Raw genomic sequence first — 14,082 nt, 5'->3', positions numbered from 1 at the left:
AGAGAGATACAAAGGGAGAGAGATACAAAGGGAGAGAGATACAAAGGGAGAGAGATACAAAGGGAGAGAGATACAAAGGGAGAGAGATACAAAGGGAGAGAGATACAAAGGGAGAGAGATACAAAGGGAGAGAGATACAAAGGGAGAGAGATACAAAGGGAGAGAGATACAAAGGGAGAGAGATACAAAGGGAGAGAGAGACAAAGGGAGAGAGAGACAAAGGGAGAGAGAGACAAAGGGAGAGAGAGACAAAGGGAGAGAGAGACAAAGGGAGAGAGAGACAAAGGGAGAGAGAGACAAAGGGAGAGAGAGACAAAGGGAGAGAGAGACAAAGGGAGAGAGAGACAAAGGGAGAGAGAGAGAACGTCACATCACTTTGGTCTCACATTGTTACGTTCACAAAAAAAATGGTTCAAATGGCTCTGAGCTCTATTCGACTTAACTTCTGAGGTCATCTGTCGCCTAGAACTTAGAACTACATAAATCTAACTAACCTAAGGACATCACACACACACAGACTGATGCGCCTAAATCCGCACGGCCACTCCGGCCGGCGTTACGTTCACTGGCGTAGGCGCAGCGGTAAATTATAGTTACGTTGCGTTCTTATACAAGTCTACTTTTTGAAATCTTCGATGCCGACTTGTTGCCGTGAGACTAGAAAAACTGACCTGGGTGGAGCCGGAAGAACGTTCCGCCACGTTCCGGCCAAAATTAAGCCCTGATATAGGTAGCTATAGAATGGGGGTGCCCAAGCCGAGACCCACGGACCGCATTCGGCCTAGGATGTATTTAATATTTTCAGTTTGAAATTCCTGCCACGCGATGTTGTGTGTTAATGGTATGTGCCTCCGTCCGTCCTTTTTCCACTGGTTATTACCTTTAAGTATATTATGAGCGGCCCAATTATTCGTCTCCTACCGTGTCGCGCAGGTGTGGTAAAATGTAGGACAAACCTGTTGTAGAAGGTAATAATTGTAGGGAAAAAGACTGGAATAATCCAACGAATAACTGAGGCATGGTGTACAAGTGGAATTCGTGACGGGCCGCACCAAACCAGAGAACTCACGACTAAAGAAGGAATGATAGTAAGCGTAATTGTAAAAAGTATTCCGAGATTGTATGTGTAGGCTTGTAAAAGATGAAAGCTTGTAGAATCGGTCGGTTTTTTGGAAACAAACAGGCTCGGACTTCCTTAACTCTCGTGCACAAAGGTGAGAAATATACGGCTGCATCCATTTTCAATAAGCTACCAGAAGAGCTGAAAAATGTTACCAGTAATCCAAGCGCTTTCAAATCGAAACTGAAGAGTCTCCTCATGGGACATCCTTCTACTCTGCTGAGGAGTTCCTTGAAAATTTAAGCTGATTCTTATGTTGTATTGTCGATTGCGTTTACTTCAGTGAAAATTCACACTAGGTTTCTGTCTACCACCGTTCAGATGACGTTGTCTTATGAAGTAGTAGGAATCATTTTTAGACGCTCTGTATTCTAGGAGGACATCCACTGACAAATGGGGCGGTGCCCCCTGGCACAAGACCTGCCCTCGTAATATTCGTGACCGTAGCTTCGAACTGCACATACTGCAGTAATGTTTTAGTCTTACAGAAGAGATTACGTCTATCGCAAAACATACGTATTGTTAACTTCAACTTTATTGGCAATAAAAAGTGGATGTATCAGCTCCTTGATACAATCCCACTGAGTGAAAAGACAAAGATTTCTCTGCTCTGTAAGGAAGTAGTTTTCAACTTGGCCAAAGGAAGACTGAACATATTTATGTGACAGCACTCTGCAACCCAGCGGGGCAGCCACCGCTGTGCACTGTGACTGACTTTGGTAGTTCACAATCCGAGTTTGCCCACCCCATGAATCCACTAACAAAACTTGTAATACAGGCTTTCAATGTATTCTAAGTTTGTATACGCGAACGCCATTAGCTTTCCTTTTTGACAATAAAACCTTTATTCTATCTATTTTCTTCTGTTGCAGAAACAGAGCAACAGATTTATTGAAACTCCCCGCTAACTGAAGCTAGTAGAGCGGAATATAGACACTACATCAGGTAACCACTGCCCGAGTAAGCAAGTGGGCGAGGGAAGGGGATTATCAAATGTATCTGCAACGAATCAATCTGGCTTAGGGGACAATGTGATACCGCTACTACAGATTGATGACGTTGGGAGCGTGGAGATACGAGTGATTATTTTTATTTTAATTACACGTCAAGTTCCGTAAGACCAAATTGAGGAGCAAACCTCCAAGGTCATTGAACGTGTCAGTACATTAAATTACAACGTAACATAACAGATAAAAATAAAACGTTTATGAACCCAAAAAGTCTAGCCATAAATTTGAGTAAATGCAATCAACAACACACTGAAGAATCGCCTTAATTTTTCAACAGAGTAGAGGGAATGACCCTTGAGGAAGCTCTTCAGTTTCGATTTGAAACCGCGTGGATCACTGCTAAGATTTTTGAGTTCTTGTGGCAGCTTACTGCAAATGGATGCAGTAGTATATTGCACACCTTTCTGCACAAGAGTTAAGGAAGTCCGATCCAAATGAAGGTTTGATTTCTGCCGAGTATTAACTGAGTGAAAGCTGCTTATTCTTGGGGCTGAGCTGATACTGTTAACAAGAAATGACAAAGAATATCGAGAGGCCAGTGTCAAAATACCGAGCCAAATGCATAGGGGTCGACAAGAGGTTCGCGAACTTACACCAATTATTGCCCGAACCGCCCGTTTCTGAGCCAAAAATATCCTTTTAAATGGGAAGAGTTGCCCCAAAATATAACACCATACGACATAAGCGAAAGAAAATAAGCAAAGTAGACTAATTTTCGTGTCCAACGATTACTTACTTCAGATACCGTTCGAATAGTAGAAACTTAGATTATTGGTCTGAAGCTCACGACGCGTCGTGCTCTTTGACGTGTCACGAAACAGGAATCTCAGTGACCAAAACCTTTCACAGAAGTTACTTTTGAATGGCTATCTAATAGGCTACTCAAGCTTGACGAAATCTGGACCGCAGGGCAACACCTCCACTCTTCAACCTACGCTGCTCCAAATGCTGCCGTATCACACTAGAGGGGTTGAAAAGTCGACTGTGTGAGAAGAAACTTAAGAGAAACTCTATGCGGCCTGCTGCCAACGGCCACGAAAACCTACAGATTTACTGGAATTCCTTCTGTTTCTATGGAAACGGTGACCGATTGACTCTTGACTGCTCTGTTGTTGCGGAGATCAAGGGCGTAAGTTGGTAAGAGCTGGTTGAAGGTGGTGTACGAAGCGTCAGTGGTGTACATTTTTCAGTCCTGCAGTCGGGTCTCTCAAACTTTCTGAAAGTGCTCAGATTGCTACAGGTTATTTGTTATTGGCATAAGGGTATTGCCAGTTTCACCCTGTCTCCCAGGAGAGTTATCTTGTCAGTGGAGCGCATTCAAGAAAGTTGAAACCGTCATTTCAAATCCGTATATTTTCGAAAGCTTTATAGCCTCCATAATATCCCGAAGTACATACAAAACTCCCGTAGCTGAAAAATTAAGTGATTCGCTTCTAATCAAGTTTCTTCCAAACAGCTTTAAGCTGACAGTACCAAATTTAAAGATTCATGTCAAGTGTTAGCAGTAATTGTTAAAAAGTAATTTCATACTTCACCTTGATTCTTTCTCCGAGTTCTTCCATGTGTGGATTTCTTAGATGATTTGGCGACACTGTAAGGAAGAAGCATAACGGATATTTAGTATTTGCAGTGCTATGTAGCCAACTGACAATATGAAAATTACACTGTCCATAAGTCTGCAAACCTGATACTGCATTAGGAGCACCACAGGAATAACTAAGGTTTCATTACGTTGTCGTTCTGTTAAGTCAGTAGCGTCAACGTTTGGCAAGGCTTCAGATATTTAGGACAGGCATTAGCGACAGCAATAGCGAATAAAAGTATGACTAAAGCAAACCTACTAAGACTCAATTAACATAGGAGATGCTCAAGACGGCAGAAATGAAGATTCAGGTACCACGGCCAGCATATTGTATAGGAGCTTTAAGTGCTAGTAAATGCTACAGTTTAAGCGTAATGCACTGAATTAGGATGCTCGAAAAATCAGCGTTATTTATATATTTCCCCGCGATGTATAGCTTTAATTAGGTACCAACCACTTACTACTTGAGACGCACTATATGTGCACGTGCGTTAACTTTAGAATTCTGTATGACAGAAGATAGTTACCAATGTTCAGTTTCATTGTGGCGCATAGTTCCAAGCTACCAGATCTCAACAGCGAAACTTCTTATAATGAACGTACATGTCCGTCTAATTACATTACATAAAAACGTTAAAATTCCGCTAACACGGGAAGTGCTGAATCCGTAACAGTTCAGTCTTTTCTTTCACATAGGTGCTGTAAGTGAAAAACTTCGCACGTTGGCGTAATTTTCCTGAATGGGCCAAAAGTGTCCTTTGTGGCTAATAATGCGAGGTGAAAGAAACAGAAGTCCCCAAAAAGTTTTTTCTGTATTTTGTGACAAATTAGTATGAATAGTGAAAAGATCATTAGAAAGCAATCCGAATATCAAGAAACATTGCCAAGCTGAGAAAGAGTATGCAGGAAAGTGAATAAAGTTTAACAATTCCGGTTAGCGGTGCTAGTGAGCAAAGATCGTCGTGTCAAATGTATCAAAAATGAACTGTATCTTTATGCATACAAATTTTTTGTTGTGTAACAATTAAGACTTCGAAATAATAACTTAAAAGAAACCAGACTGCAATTGTAAGTCCAAGGACATGAAAGGGATGCAGTAGTTCAGAAGATAGATGACTAACCTATTCCAGATGTTATCCGATCTATTAGTAGTAAACGAAACCAATTGATCATTTTAAAACGAAGTTCAGGGAGATGTTAAAACTATGAAGTTTACCGATGACATTTTAATTCTGTCAGATGACTAAGTACTTTGAAGAGCAGTTTTACGGAATGGATACTACCTTGGAAAAAGGTTATGTAATGAACATCAAAACTAAAACAAGTGTGCTGCAAAATAATCTAATTAAATCAGGTGATACAGAGGAAATTTGACGGACGTAGAAGGGATATAAAATTCAGGCTACCAGTAGCAAGGAAAGAATTTCCGTAAAAGAAACTTGTTTATGTGGAACAAAAATCTGAGAGTTGCAAAGAATTTCATGAAGGTATTTGCCTTGAGTGTAGCTTTGTGCAGAAGTGATACATGAACCAGTATCAGCTGACAAGAAGATAGAGCTTTTGAAAAGTACTGCTACAGAAGAATACTAGAGGTTGGCTGATGACTGGTTTGTCAGGCACTCAGCTGCGCAGTCATCAGTGCCCGTACACAGTCCAACTTTTACACAGTCACAAATGAAGATTACGGTGAAATGATGAGAACACAAATACTCACTCCCTCAGGCAGAGGAAACCTCCAACCCAACCAGGAATCGAACCCAGAACCCTGCGATCCAGAAGTAGCAACACTAGCCACTTGACCATGAACTGCAGGCTAAAAGGTTGGATGGCTGGATAGAGTAATGTGTTACTGAATGTAATGTGAGAGAAGAGAAATATGTGGCACAAATTAAGAGAGAATCGAAAAGTTTGAGGTGTGGTAGTACAGAAGATTGATAAATTAGGTGGACTGAGATGATGCTCTCCTCAGAATTGGTGAGGACAGTAGCATGTGGGAAACATTGATAAGAAGAGGACAGTGTGATAGGGGGTGTTTTAACACATGAAGGAGTAGGAGGGAGTGGGTAAAAACTGTAGAGGAAGACAGAGACTGAAATATAGGTCTATGCAACAAGTAATTGAGGGTGTTGGGTTTGCTATTCTGTGATGGAGAAGTTGGTACAGGACAAATTCGTGAAATGCCATGTCAGACCAGTCACAATACCTGTGACCACTTCTCTACACCCACCACCTCCCAAGAACAGCGATGGATTTGATTTACCATATCGTGGGAACATTTCCTACTTGAAACTAAACTACAGTACAAGAATCCTTTGTACAATACTATATAACAAACAGGATCTTCATGATAGTGGTTGCAAGCACTCACTCGTAGACTGCACATCTGCCTCCTCTGCCATTCTCTCCACTTGGACGTCTTCCGACTGTTGGAAGCTCCCTTCACCTTTGAAGTCTATTTGTGCTACTCCGACAGAAGCGCCAACGCTGCCTTCGCCCAGCGAGAACCGTCGTACTGGTGTGGACCCAGGGTCCACTTCTGAGCTCTATACAGCTCCACGCAACGGCCGTGTAGGATCACAACAGTCCACCTGTAAACACGAACGAGAATCTCCACAACCTTTCATACTCCACTGCAGACAATCTGCTACTCCATCAAAATAGCGTGATACTGCAACAGAACTGCTGGATCGCCCACTGTTTTATTAGCATAGTTTCATGCAGTGATCAAGGACATGGAAAATGGTGTAAGCTGTAATCCATTTATAACACAAGTAGACCCCATATCGTGAAAGTACTGTTCGTCAATATGACGTGGGGCGTGACTCAGTCCGAAGTGAACAAAGGAAGTCCTGCTGTTCTCACTTTCGATATTAAGGAAATGCAGCCAAATCAACAAATGTAATTCTAACCAAATGCTTTGCTACCTAAAATGGAGTATTGCATCGCTGTAGAGTGAACCCTATGTAAGAAGGTGAGCTTCTGGATTGACTACAGACAATGAAGGACGGAACACAGACTGCTACATTTGTTCCTCTACGAAAGTAGGCACCCCTGAGAAGTTGTCACATGAAGAAATACGCAAAGTACCTATAATTCGGTTAGATCCTAGATACCGATTCTGCAAGAATTCTCTGCGTTCCCTTCAAACTACTTGCGTGATTACAATTTTTAACAACATGTTATTCGGCACGCGTTCGCTCTACGATGTATCTCAGTAGGCCTACATGACTTATCCTCTGCTACGCTATCAAACTCATCTAGCAAGGGACCACTGGTTACAACTGAAGACATTAGCCTGTTTCTTGAAGCAGTTCAAACTGCTCCCGAAATTTGCATCCTTAAACTAGAGAAAACTTCACTGTTTACTTAATTTACAAAAACTCCAGCATGCTACAAACGTTTATTGTTCATTCTTAATAGAATACAGGGAAATATAGAAGTTTCTGATTCCATCTGTCTGATCCATGACATCATCGAGATGACGGACACCCCTATTTCCCAGCACATACTATGTGACGACCATAACGTGACTAAATACACCAGCAAGCTCTGCAATAAAATAAAACTAACGGGAGAAATGCCGGAAGTATGGGTGTTAGGGCGGTGGCAAGCTAATTAACAATAATTACGTGATGATTCCAAAACAAAACCGAAAAGTAACACGAAATCTTCGAGAATAAACTGCCCCCCCCCCCCCCAAAAAAAAAAAAAAAAAAAAAAAAAAAAAAAAAAAAAAATTGGAATCTAATATTTCATTTGACCTGTAGCTCAAACGAAAGTAGCGATACCAGCCACACACCACAAAGTAAATTTCGTTGTAAGACCCATAGATAGTACCAAACGAAACTAAGAAAAAAATATTTAGTTCGTCATGTTGTTGTTGATTGGAAAGTGTATATAATCAACAACATGACGAACTAAATATCAAACCCTAAAACAATATAGTAGCCAATAACTAACGACACAAAACTGTCACGGAAACAAACTTACAAAACACTGAGTAATACAGCACTAAGTCCAATGCCGCATGAACATCATTCATAAACACATTAGAAACACATATCCTACTAGAGCGCGCTACCGTTGGCGCCAACACGGCATCTGCAAGTAATTCCTTTCAGACACACCGTGCCTCTGTGACTTCATAATACACATTTACGTCTCGGGTCAAATCAGACTTGACTTGATCCATATACAGCATACATAATTTGCATTTCCAGTAAAAATTAGTCGACTTTTACCCAAAGATTTACGTCTGAAATTCTGCTTCATATTTTCCATTGAATCATTGCTGCCTGAGAATCACGTGTGACAAGCCAACAACAGTGTCAAAGACTGAATCCACACCACCAACAATCCTGTTTTTTGTCTTTGATGCAACCAACGCTTTATTAATGTATGTAACTTTTCCTTCATTAAAACTCTTAAAGGAAACATAAGTTGTTACGACTTTTGCCGTCATTCCAGATTCTGGAGGGTTTGACCTACCAATACTAGATGTCTGTTTTCACATCTGACAACATGCGACGTGACATCATAAGATGGCACAATCAACAGAACATTAATTAATTGTTCTTAAAATATAGGATGTGGCGAGATTGATCTGTAGCTTGTCCGAGGTCTACGTTACGTTAAAAGTTATACTTCGCGAAGCCACCTAATGTACTATAATGGGGGAAAGAAGAGTAGCGTTTAAGATCCTGTCAACATTGTTGCCATTAGGGACAGAGTACACATTTAATGTTTCAAAATGTGTCCAAATGAACCATCCCTCTATTTGTCTGGAAAGATTTAGGGGAAATCACAGGAAACCTAATTATGGCTGGCCGGACGCAGATTTGAACCGTCGTCGTCCTGCATGCGAGTCCAGTGTGCTAACCACTAAGCCACGTCGCTCGGTGGTTGTGAAGAGAACTATCTTATTATTGGGCGTATTTTACATGTGTGTGCGCAGTTCTGATCACGTAATGGATTAAAGCGGATGAGTAGCATCTGTTCCCTAGTTTGACAAGTTTCTGAAGTGGGATCAGTCCATTTCATTTACATTCTACTTGCTAAAATTCTTAAAAACTTATTGGGAAGTTCGTTAGACGCCATTTAGCGAAAAGTTATCGCTTTCATCAAATTCTACAAGACAACCTTAAGCAGCATAAGAGTGACAACCATCGCCAGAAAATGTATTATTTAAGTTTAATAAAAGAAGGCATATTCCAAAATTTTCAGAATAGTTCTCCTAGCTGTCAGTGAAAGCTTCATTCAGTCCACACCGAGTCGCTAAATAATACTGGAAAAAGTAATGACACAGCGCTTCGTCCTATACCTTGGTTGCTATACCTGTTGAGTGAACATTGAAAGTATTTGAATAATTCACTTATCAAGCTATGCTATCCAACGCATACATTTTAGGAATATTCGGATTGTTTTACATGAGAAACGTGGTTTGTAATACCCGGGTCGGAGACGATTTGGTCTCACTAATTCATAAAAAAATGAAACCCGTTTACCAAATGTATAACAATCACTGCAGTAGAGCACACCGCAGATAGCATTTTATGGCTAATTATTCACAAGGTTTCGAAACAGCTGTCACAGCAGCTACTGTGAAACCGGAAATACGGAAGCGTCCGTTCCCGCCCGTCTGCTTTGACCCATGACGTCACAAATATGGCGGAAACAAAAACAAACACACACACTTTCCATAAGAAGCCTAATGACACTAACGGGACAAGCGCGGGAAATGGGGTGTTTTGGATGGGGGCTACCTAAATATAAACAAATTTAGACGCCTTGCGTAGCTACAACGTGTAAGTGAAGACAGCCATGCATGAATACCCACTCACCTCCCCAGGGGTCGTAACCCCTGCAACCCATAGAAGATAAAGATGCTTCAGTAGCTGATTAGTGTTTTTTGTCTTTTAAAAAAAATCTCACGGGATAGAACGAACAGATCGGAAAGATAAATATAATGAACTAAAACAGAAATTGGAGGAAACAGATAATTAAAATAAGTAATAAGTGTTTTTAAATTTTAAAAAAAATCTCACGAGATAGAACGAACAGATCAGAAAAGTAAATAAAATAAGATAAAACAGAACTGGAGACAGCCACACTCAAACCAAACTCCGCGCCGTCATGACGTCACACACGACAACACCCTTACGTCACGGGTCAAAGCCGACGCGTGGGATCGGACGCTTCTGTTGACCCGTGAAATCATACAACCTGAAGGTATTAAACTGGCAGCTTTAAGTTTTCTTCGGTGAAGACCGCTAAATAAGACTAACAGCAAGATACACATCCAGGTTCACATTTTCAACCATCCAATACCAAAAGAAAAACTATTAACGTGCTATTTAAGAGTCAAATTTAAGTGCCCTCGTTTCATAACAGCTCAAGTGCGTATACTCCAGAATGAATGTGTGGAGTCTTAAGCGGAAAAGAAACGGCCAAACTAGCCCCCTCCTTGTTCACATGAGACCAAGACTAACTATTAGAATCTGTTACACCACTTCCATTGCCCTCTCACTGTCCTGAGGTTTAAAATGGAAATTTTTTCGCGAATCTGAGAAAATTTCTGCCAGTTTCTCAATGAATCTAAATTTACTAGGAGCACACCGTGTGTAACATGTGAAAGTGCCATCAGAATTACCAGATATTATAACGCTGTTCAAATTAAAATTACTTCAGTCCACATTCCTGCAGAAGTATGAACTGCAATTTTTCTACGCCTTGGGATACTTTCCATTTTCCACAGACTGGAAGGTCCTATATTCACACTTAATATGGCAGCAAAGCAATCAGCCATCGATCGAAAAACTTCGAAGATGGATTTGAATTTTAGTCCATAAATGAGGTCGATTGTGCCAAACTCAAGGAAGTTCGTTTCACGTGCAGTTGCACTTGAAATAAGTTCAAACCGAAATGGTAGTTATAAATTAATGTCTTAATTCCTATATATTACAACAACGGAAGATTTGCAAAAGTTTTCATTGCACATATAAATATTTTCTAGTACGAAAGGCATAAAAGTTTGAGTTGCACGGAAACCTTGCTGAAAAAGTATCTGGAATCACTGCCTGTATAAGCAAAACAAATCTATGTCTAGTAAATAGTTACGCTGCTGGCAACAAAATTCTTCATAACCGAGAAACATTTATAATTACGAGGCATGAAACAAACGACTAGCCTCACATTGCCACCAACGCACTCGAAAACACTGAAGTACACAAGAACTCGCCGAGACGGTGGACTATGTTGACATCACTGGGTCAAGCTCAACTCACCTCACCACTCTTTGGAAAAATAGCTAACAGTGCATAGGCAGATTTGCATCAACTGATTGATCCAAAGACACTAACTAAGCTATACCCGTACACAGGCATTGTGCAACGACAGTAGTGGTGTCAAAGTGTTCTGCAGTACGTGTGTTCAAGTACATGTTAATCTTTGCTTTGAACCAAGTAATGTCTTTTTAAAGAACCGAAAGAAATATTTGAGTTAAAGTCGGTGTTAATAAAACCGAGGCCTATAGGCTCCTATGCACGCACCAACCGACAGACCGACCAACCGAGCGACAAATTGGACGCGTGCATACGCTTTGGCCAATCGACCGACCACCTGTGTTACTTGTCGGAGGGTCGGTTGGGTATGCCAACCCGACAACCAACGCACCTCCACCAACAACGCTGCACCCAACAACCTGCGCCCTATGTAGCGCTGTCGTGCCAACCGCCCTCACAAAAGTTCATCTATTGTCATTACGGCGCTGTAATCGCTGCTTAAAGGCGGTCGGGACGTGTGTAGGCTGTACACGAATTCGGTTAGTCGATCGACTGGTCTGTCAGTTGGTGTGTCCATGGGGCCCTTAAAAACAGAACTACAAAGCAGTCTCTTTGAACTGCGTTGATCTACGGCATGTCTTCTCCTGACACTGGCATTCGACGTTATCGGCGTGGTCCTGATGTGTTCCTCCTTCATATATCAAGACGAGATGAAACAGGAATTTCAAGAGTTAGATGCACTCATAAAGGCGCTTGTTGGTCAGAGACGAAACATTATTCCCGATACAAATGGCTAAGACATTGTCCGGCACCGTGTTAGTGGGATCATCGATAATTTATCTGACAGGACTTTGGAAAGCCATAGAAAATGTAGCTCACTTTGGCGGAACCATGAACCCAATCCATTGAATAAGGATAAACGTTCTGGAGGATGACATTATTGTTAATACCAGACCACTACTTAAAATGCGATATGACATACGGAAACAAAAATGCGGCATGGTAGCAATTTATCAATTTGTGACATCAGTAATATTAGACAATTACATACAACAGATATGTACATTCATACACAGATACACATAATTTGAAGTTCGCAATCGATACATAGCTCTAAGTTCAGTCTTGAAATACAGTCAGAAGCTTGTACAGACTAATTGAGAAGGTCTTCCATCGTACCTCTGAAAGCTCTGACGCAACATTCAAGTGTTACATGACGTACAGTTTGCTGATCTTCGCCGCAGTCAGATTCAGGGGAGGATTTCCCTACCCACTGATGCAGCAATGCTCCACATATGTCCCCGTCAGTTCTGATCCAATTGCCGGCCGTTGTGGCCGAGCGGTTCCAGGCGCTTCAGTCGGGAACCAGGCGGCTGCTACGGTCGCAGGTTCGAATCCTGCCTCGGGCATGGATGTGTGTGATGTCCTTAGGTTATTTAGGTTTAAGTAGTTCTCAGTTCGATGGTGCTGATGACCTCAGATGTTAAGTCCCATAGTGCTTAGAGCCATATGAACCTTTTTTTTCTGATCCGATTCAGTACGCACTAGTGTCTTCGGGGTAGATGAAAACCTGCAGGTTGCTCCCGGGGAATTTTAATTAGTTGACGATGGTTGACGGAAGAGTGTTCCTGCCATTGATAGATGCAGGCACATTGCATGTTGAAGTTAGTGTCCTGCAGGCTGACTGCTGTGCTCGACGATGGCCTTTCAGACCTCAGTTGCTGGGCTTCTGATAATGAAATATCTGAATGATTAGTTAATTCTGGGTGCTTTTTTATTCTTTTTCACACGTTCAGCAATGACTGTGATCTTCTTATGGATGGTGGTGGAATGTCACTAAGCGCTGGTAGCCACTGAATGTTTATGGGACGAATACACCCTGTGATGAGGGGCATTGTTTGATTGTGCTGTGTGTTGATTATTTTAATGTAAGCACTGTTTATGCAGATGGAACAGCGGTATTCTTCAGCTCAGTGTGATAGAGCTGAAGCTGATGATCTGAGGACTGTTTCAGTGACACCCCAGGCGGCTCCTGTTAACTTCTGGACTGTACAAGGTCTCTTTAAAAATTTTCGGAACATTCGTAATTTTGCGCCAGTGGTGTGTTGGAGCGAAATGCGGTTGGCCTCCCTGCACAAGGCTGTGTTTAAATGTGTAACTGCCGGAAGTTTTATTGTAGTACATCTGTTAGTTATTCTTCAGTGCTGTATTGAGTAGCATCGTCCTTGGAATGCATCGTGTTGCCGCCAAGTTGGTCCCACGGCCTATGAGTCAAGACCAGAAAAACCTTCGCCTCGTAACCTGAGAAGAGCTTTTGGATAGAGCGAATGAGAACGAGATGTTCCTTAAGAGAATCATAACTGATGATGAGACGTGGGTCTACGATTATGATGTTGAGACCAATGTTCAATCTTCGCAGTGGGTCGGGAAAGGTTCTCCAAGACCAAAAAAAGCTCATCAGGTCAGATCAAATGTCAAAGCCATGCTGATAGGTTTCTTTGATTTTGAAGAATTAGTTCATCATGAATTCGTGCCGGAGGGACAAACTGTTAATCGATGGTACTACTGGGATGTGTTGCGACGCCCTTCAGAAAATGTAAGAAGCCTGAAATGTGGCGAGACAATTCATGGCTCTTGCATCACGATAACGCACCCGAGCAATCATCTCTGTTGGTGTGTGACTATTGCACAAAAAACCAAACCACTGTGCTGCCCCATCCTCCGTACTCTCCAGGCCTGGCCCTGAGGACCTTTTTTTATTTCAAAAGTTGAAACCCCCGTTGAAAGGACGAACATTTGCAACGAGAGACGAGATAAAAGGAAATTCGCAGACGACGCTTCGCGCGATAAAGCAAGAGGCGTACCAAGACTGCTTCCGATGGTGGAACCGGCGTTGGGAGCGATGTATCAATTGTGGAGGAGAGTATTTCGTAGGAGATCCACCCGCCAGGTTAGCCGAGAGCGCTAATGCGCTGCTTCCTGGACTCGGGTAGGCGCGCCGGCCTCAGATCGAATCCACCCGGCAGCTTAAAGACGGAGGCCAGTGTGCTGGCCAGCCTGGATGTGGTTTTTAGGCGGTTATCCACATCT

Source organism: Schistocerca americana, chromosome 2 (assembly GCF_021461395.2).
Source record: "Schistocerca americana isolate TAMUIC-IGC-003095 chromosome 2, iqSchAmer2.1, whole genome shotgun sequence".
NCBI classification, from domain to species: Eukaryota; Metazoa; Arthropoda; class Insecta; order Orthoptera; family Acrididae; genus Schistocerca; species Schistocerca americana.
Note: the sequence above shows the minus strand (reverse complement) of the source record.